Genomic DNA, 8,180 nt, shown 5'->3' on the forward strand with positions numbered 1-8,180 from the left:
AGGGATTGTGAGGTCTTATATAAAGTTGTTACTCATGAATGGTTGTTTCCCTGTGGCTAGAAAAGTGTTGGCATTATTAATGATATTTGTTACTATGGCCTTCTGTGAAGAATTGTTGTTTGTCTCTTGTTTATAAAGATGTGAATAAAGTTGTAGATTTTCTTGTAGTGGATACTAAAAGGAAGATGGAAACCAATTGGTTTGGTGATGTCACCTCCATCTACCTTAACTTGGATTATACTTTTTGACAAGGCTAAAGCATGAATAGTGATGATGCTAGGAGGAATGTATCTTTGTAAAGAAATACATTGGATGATGACTTTTATTGTGTTTGTATTTTTGTTGGCTTTTGTTGTTCTTGTTTTTTATTTTGTTAAACTGATTATTGTATTTTTTTGTGTGCCTTGTTGTGTTAGGTTGTATGTGTAGGGTTTTTGAGTGTTTTTTTTTTTTTTGGCTTGAGCTATTAGTGTTTATAATTGTTTTTGGTGATTAATAAAATTGACTCTTTTTCTGGCAAAATAAAAAATAAAAAATGAAGGTCTACGTTGATCACGAACCACCTAACTGTTTCAGATGAACAAACTGAATAAAGTAAATAAATGTGTAGAGGAAACTAAAATAGACTAATAAGAATTCAATTGCTCTGTTGAGGCAATTGTACACGGCTAAAGCGCCCTCCACTTGGATTTAAAGTTATAACCACAGAACTCAGCTTGCTCGCCCGAAAATTAGAGCATTATATCCAATTTATTGCTTCATAAATCACGCAATGTGGGACTTATTTGTTCTTTTAAGGAGTTCTTCAGTTTTTCTCACTATATTTTCATTTGGCATATGACATTATAAAATAACAAGACCTAGTAAAGAATTGAAGCTAGTAAATATACACGTAATTTGGATTTGATTGATAGTTGATAAAACGTCTTTCTCTAGAATCTAAAATCCCCACATATTAGTTTGATAAAAGTTATGTTTTAAATTTTTTTTCCGCAGCCACAAAGAAGGAGAAATTAGTTGGGATTTGGATCAGTTTAAATTTACTCATGGTGTCTTCATTACAATTATTAGATTGCATCAACACTAAAAGATTATCAAGATATATTAAAAAAAAATTCAAAAAAATTCTCCTGATTATAGTACCTTTCAAGTATATTGTCCCTTTCAAAAATTTGACATTTAATGCTTTCTAAGTACGTCTAACAATTTTTTTTTTTATAATTGTTAGATTAAACCAACTACCATATCATGTTAAAAACAATAAGTCTTATCGCTCTAGGTGAGGTCAACTACATAAACTATATATAATGTTATGGTACTCTATTATTTACCAAACTTTAGGAATATTGTTAACTAAGAAGTCTTAATCAACAACTTCTATAATTATTTTCTTTAGCCTTCATCTACTTCTTTTTTAATAGGGCTCAAAATGATCCGTTTCACTTCTCTCATTAGTACCTCCTACAATCTTCTTTGTACATATCTAAACTATTTCAAACGATTTTTAAGATTTTCCCTTTAATAGATGCTATGTCCATTTTTTCTCATACTTACTCATTTCAGAACTTATTTTTATGTGTATGCCTGCACATCCATCTCAATTAAGGTATTAAAAACCAAACCGAACATTAAACCGACCAAAGTCAAAAGTTTAATTGAGGTCAAACCGATCATAATAAAATAATATATTTTTTATTATATCATAAATAATAAATAATTTGTTAAAAAATAACATAGATATATAAAATTTATAATATATAGATTTTTTTCTTACCATCTATTTTATCTAGCCTGACAAAGATGACCATCCCTTCACTGTTATTAATGTACAATAGAATCACATCACCTTTCTGACTTTTCCTTCATGCGTTGGTTCATGCACATCTTCGTATCTTTCCTTCTTCATTCTTCATCTCTTTCTTTCTTCTTTCTTCATTTGCTTCTCTCTTCTTCTTTTTACATCTTAACTGAAGCCTTGAAGAGAACACACACAACAACAACATTGAGCGCTTGAGCAACACTAAGGGACAAGTGAAGAAGGCGAGACCTACGATGGATGCTGAGGAGCATTGAGGGATGGAGAGAGCTTGACTGAGATCCAAGAGTGAGTAGAGAATTGGAGATGAGAAGTAAAGCCGTGAAGGAGGAGGAGGAGGGGGAAGGAGAAAGATTGAATGGAGTAAGGCTTTTGTTTCTCTATTTTTTTTTTCTAAATTTCTGGGGGTTAGAAATTTTAAAAATCTAACAACCCGCCCAACCACTTAATCTATGAGGTTAGGTGGGTTAATCTTGAGTTAGCTGCGTCCACTTTAAATAAGAAAACTGGACTCGACACACGGCCAAGTCATCAGTCCGATTGGCCAGTTTAGTCTGATTTTGCAAACAATAATCTCAATATTCTCATCTATGCTATTTTAATTTTATACTCTTGCTATCCTGTTAAAGAGCAACATTCACTATCATACAACATAATTGATATTATACCAGTTTCATAAAACTTTCATTTAAGTTTATTAGGTATCTTACAATTGTAAATAACTTCTTTGTTCTTTCTTCAGTTAAACTACCCAACTTGTATCTTATGTGCAATATATCCATTAATTTCCCCATCATGTTGCATAATACTCTTAAATATCTAAACTTTTCCATAGATATAATTTGATATTCTAATTTAATTTTTAAATTATTACTGACTGATCTCTTATCAAAATTATAATGTAATTATGTAAATATTTCGTCTTACTCCTACTCAGGTTTTTAACTCCAATATCCTTCTTCATAACTCAAATTTATAGTTAATCTCTTCTTATGTCTTCGCAATAAGAACTATATCATTCATAAAAAGCATATGCTCTTGAATATGCTCAATTGAAATATTTAAGAACTGTTCAAATAAAAAAAGACTCACAAATGATACTTAATGTAATCCAATCCCTTTGAAAAACTCCGTTGTTTCATCATCAAATGTTCTTAAACTAGTTGTTTTCTTTTTATATATATCTTGTATAGCTCTAATATAAGAAACTTGAACTCTTTTTTTTCCAAAGCTTTCCAAAAGAATTTTTTTAATATATGGTCATGAACTTTTTTTTAAAACAATAAAAATCATGTGTAAATCTTTAGTTTCATATTGATATTTTTTCATTAATCTTCTTATTAGATAAATTGCTTCTATGCTCACCTTATTTAGCATGAAACCAAATTAATTTTTAAAAATATCAGTTTTCAATCTCAATCTATATTTAATAATTTTTTTATAATTTTATTATATGACTTATAGATTTAATTTTTATATTGTTAGTGCGATTGTTAATCCCTCCACCCTATCATGTCATGTGGGAGATTTATTGAGTCGGTAAATTTGTTACACTTGGTGAGCCACATCATGCACTTGAAAATGGCTTCTGAAGTTACAAAGTCTATTAGACGGAGATCAAGAAACTCTTAAACGGTGAAACCCCACATCGTCTGTGAACGATGAAGACCAGACGATAAAAGGGACGGAGTACATTCTTAGGGTACTACCTTACTTGAACAGGATCTGTTCTATAGGCTCGTACTTCTGTGTCCTTGAGTATAAAGGAGACAAGAACCACAACTTGGATGATGACTGAAGATCGCGTGACCAGAGCGTGAGTACTGGTCGGCTGCTCCAACCTGTTTGGCTCAACTTGGCCGCAGAGGATCGTTCCCGTGGGGCTAGCCCCCATGGGATGGTCGCGTGATTGTCTTGACAGGTTCTCAAATGTTTTTATTACGGACCACCGCGTAAGATTTTCTCATCTCTGTTTCTTCTTTCGTTTTTTTTTTTTGGCTTCTGTTTGATTGCGATATTTCAGTTGAAAAACCATTGATGTCGACCTCTATGAAGGTGCTTATCAAATCTCAGCCTCCGGTGAGCGCCGGAGATCGACGGCGATGACCACCCTCAAAGACCAGTGACGGTGGCTACGAAAGGTGCTTGAGAGGAGATTGCTTCGAATGGAGCGAGGGGGGTTATAGTTGAAGAGATATATCTCAGGTTTAATTTCTCATCTAACTTACGCGGGTTAATTATAATCATCAAATCGCATAGACAAATAGCACTTCACATCTGTTCTATTTATTGTGCATTTGGGGAAAAATATTGAAAGAAATAAAACAAAATCGTGTATTTGGATAAACATAATCATTTGAAGACCGAATCAACCTGTCAAAGTCAGTTGTAGCTTAGCTGCTATTCCACAACTTAGTTTATAGGCTATGGAAACTTCTAGATTGTCAAGTCCCTTGTTAACTACACTAATTGATTAGTGTAAGAGAGAGAGGCCTTAGATTTGCCTCGAATGAGAGTTAACCTACTGATTGTAGGTGTAGAAGATAGTGGCAAAACACAATGCTAATGGAATTTTTCTCTGATGGGGCATTCACGGTAAAATCATCCTATGAACTGCTAAAGCATGAAGAGGAGAATTATGGCATCTAGTGTGGATATTTCCAGGAGATCAACGTGTTAAAAAGGGAAACTTCTAAGTTCTAGCCAACAGTGAATGGAAAAGGAGGAGACAAATGATTATGACAGATGAATGGATGATTGAGTGGGTGGCCTCTGTAATTATGGAAGTGAAGATATAGATTATTGTATCAAGAGGATGCCCACGCAAAAGGGATCTGGAGGTAGAATTGAAAATTTCTTTAGAACCATGGAATTAATGGTTTATCAATAATTTAAAGACGAGGCATGCACGCTGATAGAAATGAGGGTGAAGCTTGCAAAGTTAAATTCTGGTATTGCCTGTTGGAAACTCTGGGAATTCAAAACATGACATAGAGATAGTTTGCAAATACAAATGATGGTAGTGATGAACATGGTGGTTTTATTAGCCTAAGGTGTAAAATTTCATGCTGACTTCTGCTTCTCTGGCACTTGTACTTAATAATTTAAGTTAAAGGTTTAGTATTCAATTTTCATATTGTACCCTAACAGGAATAGTGTCTTATTGTTTGAGAGCTTAATAAAATTGAGTGTGACTTATATGAGATGGAGATATCTTTTGACTAATAATGCAGTGAATCATTTTCTTTAAGGAAAAGTGAGATTCTGCACATCATGTCAGCAATTTCCTAACTGTAGAAGCAGACACAAGCAAAAAGGGGCAAAAAGCAAAAAGTCTAACGTGATGAATTCGGCCATCACTGCCATTATTTTATATATTTTAGCTGAAAAGGTCTAAAATATTCTATTTAAATGTTATTTTTGCTCATTCTGAGATCTCTACATAAGTTTTCGTAGTCATTATAATCAATGAAATGGAATATATATCAAAACAACCTATAATTGTATATTTAGGTCGAAACAGGAGAAAACTAATAAACCAAATGATCAAATCAATCTACACTCTCAACGGAAGGAAAAGTGAAGTTTCATTATGCAGAGTTTGGAATGTCCTCTACAATGAGATTGTGACTGCTGTAGATATATTAGACAGTGTTGTATTTTCTTCTTAGATGGACTGAAATTTAATCAGTTTAAATTTTTAATGTGTATCATTCACTATTTAAAAATTTCAGAACCACTCCTAAGATTTCGTGGAGCAGCATCCAAATTATTATGGCTTTTATCTGGAAGAACCTTCCATGTTCTCCGTCTTTATTTTTCCTCTTCTTTTGCATTTATCAAAATCAAATAATAACTGGAAATTCTGTAGTTCCCTTAGAGGCGAATGTCACACTAACATTAATCCTTTGTGTATGTGGGTCCTATACATATTCATCATCGATACTTTGCAAGTTTCTATGCTTCACAGGTGTCCACCTTATTAAGTTATTTGTTTTAGCATGGCTTGAAGCATGCTTTGCAAATTTGGAAAAACTCCTTTTTGATTTACTTCTTATAGTATTTGTACAGAAAAAATAAATCAAGGCTCAGTTGCAAGTTTTGCTGTGGTTTGGTGTATTAGTTTCGATCAAAATACATTATCTTCAAGGTTTCAATGAATTTTGAGATGGGATCTTTCTGCTTGATCTACATAGGGCGATCAAGCAGCTTTGTTACAGTTTTAATTCCTTTTCCTTTCGTTTTCTCTTGTTTTGTACATTTTTAATTTTTTGTTGGGGGATTCTTCTGATTTACGGTACTTTTCTGCATTGGATTCTTTTACCAGTAAGGAAATATCTAACTGTTGATCGATTTCCACAATAAAAGAATTTCTTGAGTATGATCTCTTGTGTATGCGGAAATATACTTCATGTAATTTTTCATTTTTCTTTTGACACCACAACCATGTTCTATTATATATGTGGAAATTGTTTTTTCAGACTGTTTTCTTCATCTTGTTTGCATTATCTGGTGGCATTGTTGGTGATTGTGATTTGAGTTCTTCCATTTGCTGGACCTCTTCTCGTCGTACACTGGGTAACAACCTAGTTGCCAAGGTATTTGAGAAAGTTGATTGGGTCTAAAATGTACCTTGCACTTAAAAGCATTCTGAATGTTTTTGTTTAGCGATTAGTCATTGAAAAAAATTGATTTCAATTTTGCTTTTCTTTTCCTTCTTTTGGCCAAAAAAATGATTTTTCTTTTCTGATGTATGGAAATTTGCTTACAAGAGATGAAAGGGCAAAGAAACGAGGATGATAATAAATTCTTGAAACGAAGCACAACATTTAAGAGCAAAACAGTATCGAACTAGAGCTCCTGTGACTCAATAAAGTTATTGAACCCTTTAAGCTTGCGTGACAAGGAAAAGCCTAAGCAGTTTTGCACTTCCAAGTTATATTTCGATGCTGACAAATACTGATAATGATTTTTTTTTTATTCTAAATCCAGTCTGTCTTTTTGAAAAGTCACCTCAAGAGTCTGCTACCTCCAATTTTGCAGGGCACATGTCCAGCTTGCAGAACGCAATTCGCTGGCTACAAGAACCGAATAATTAGATGTACAAGCTATGGCAACCCAAAGGAGATTTCTTCTTTAAGGAAGGAAGAAGAACATCCTCTTCTAAATCAGATCCTGATATAATTGATGTTGACTTTGAGGAGAATTGAAGAGATGCATGGTCAGCATTTATGATGATTCTGGACTTCACAGTGGAAAGATACAGCAAATTGGCTACACAGTGCTCCTGTTTGTTTATTTGTAGTGTACTTGATTCTGTTAGATTGAGTTTTGGTTCTTTACACAGTGCCTTAAGTGCTTAGTGGGTTTGTTCATGGACTTGTAAAATCTTTATTGATACTACGAGTCTATTGATTAGATGAGAGAGAGAAATGCAAATTGATGTGAATCATATTTTACATGCCTTGTTGCAACCTTGAATGTATAGAAATAATCTGTTGCCCTCAAATGTTTTGTCATTTTTCTTTAAATTTCAATAGGAATGGTGTTGTTAACGTTCCTAGAAGGAGAAACCCGGCGTAGAATGTGTTTTATGCATTAAGATGAATGTAAAATTAATAAAAAAAATGATTTTGTTAGTTTCATTGAGATAATTAATTCATGACTGCCTTTACCAACCTTGTTTGCCTGCTTTGTGAATTTATTCTTAAATACCAATATTTTTTTATTAGCTTAAGAAAAATAATTAGTACTGCTTTGAATTTAATGTCTCAAACAAACAACTAAAGGAAAGTAATTTATGAGATTAGGATAATGAGCAAGATTAATGAAGATGCATTATTTATTTATTATTTAACATATCAAATTTTATATTATATGCATTTTTCAAACATTCAAATATATTGCATGTGTAATAAAAATTACATATCATACAATCAATTTCTTTTTTGTAATTATATCTATAGAAGTACCTTTTATTATATATTATTTAAATAACTTTAAATTTATTAAACTGACTTTAAAAAAATATCTAAACAAAAATTTTATTGTAATAACTTATTTTTATAAAATAAACTTTCAGAGCAAACAAAAAAAATCAAAGAGGCCCTAAGTAAAAGAAAACACAAGAAAGATCGGCGGGATGAAACCACCGGAACTTAGAAGATCATCAAAAAGCTACACCAAATTCAAAACCAAACACCTTTGGGTTTAGTGGCCTATGTTGTCTCTTTCTACATTAGATTCTGGATTCGATCCTCGACTCTCCAGGCATAATGCTTGCCCTTTAATTTGATTCTTTTTTAAAAGGCAATGCCACGTTGGGAAAGTATTTTCCAAGGTTTTAAAAATTGAATCGACTGGT

The 8,180-nt window shown here is 32.6% G+C and overlaps 1 long non-coding RNA gene and 1 other non-coding gene across 3 annotated transcripts; both read left to right on the forward strand.

Annotated features, from left to right (window-relative positions):
* Positions 1 to 3,506: 3,506 nt before the first annotated feature.
* Positions 3,507 to 7,371, forward strand: LOC129296149 (uncharacterized). 2 transcript variants are annotated; one of them, XR_008589704.1, is made up of 4 exons: positions 3,507 to 3,768; positions 3,840 to 4,021; positions 6,298 to 6,414; positions 6,860 to 7,371. It is a non-coding gene; the product is annotated as an uncharacterized LOC129296149 (long non-coding RNA). The 2 variants fall into 2 exon arrangements; XR_008589703.1 differs by having other exon boundaries at positions 3,531 to 3,768; positions 3,872 to 4,021.
* Positions 3,521 to 3,740, forward strand: LOC129296154 (small nucleolar RNA U3). Its single transcript, XR_008589706.1, has one exon. It is a non-coding gene; the product is annotated as a small nucleolar RNA U3 (small nucleolar RNA).
* Positions 7,372 to 8,180: the final 809 nt, after the last annotated feature.

The sequence above is a fragment of the Prosopis cineraria genome, unplaced genomic scaffold (genome assembly GCF_029017545.1).
Source record: "Prosopis cineraria cultivar Desert tree isolate PC_DT_omini unplaced genomic scaffold, ASM2901754v1 PC270, whole genome shotgun sequence".
NCBI classification, from domain to species: Eukaryota; Viridiplantae; Streptophyta; class Magnoliopsida; order Fabales; family Fabaceae; genus Prosopis; species Prosopis cineraria.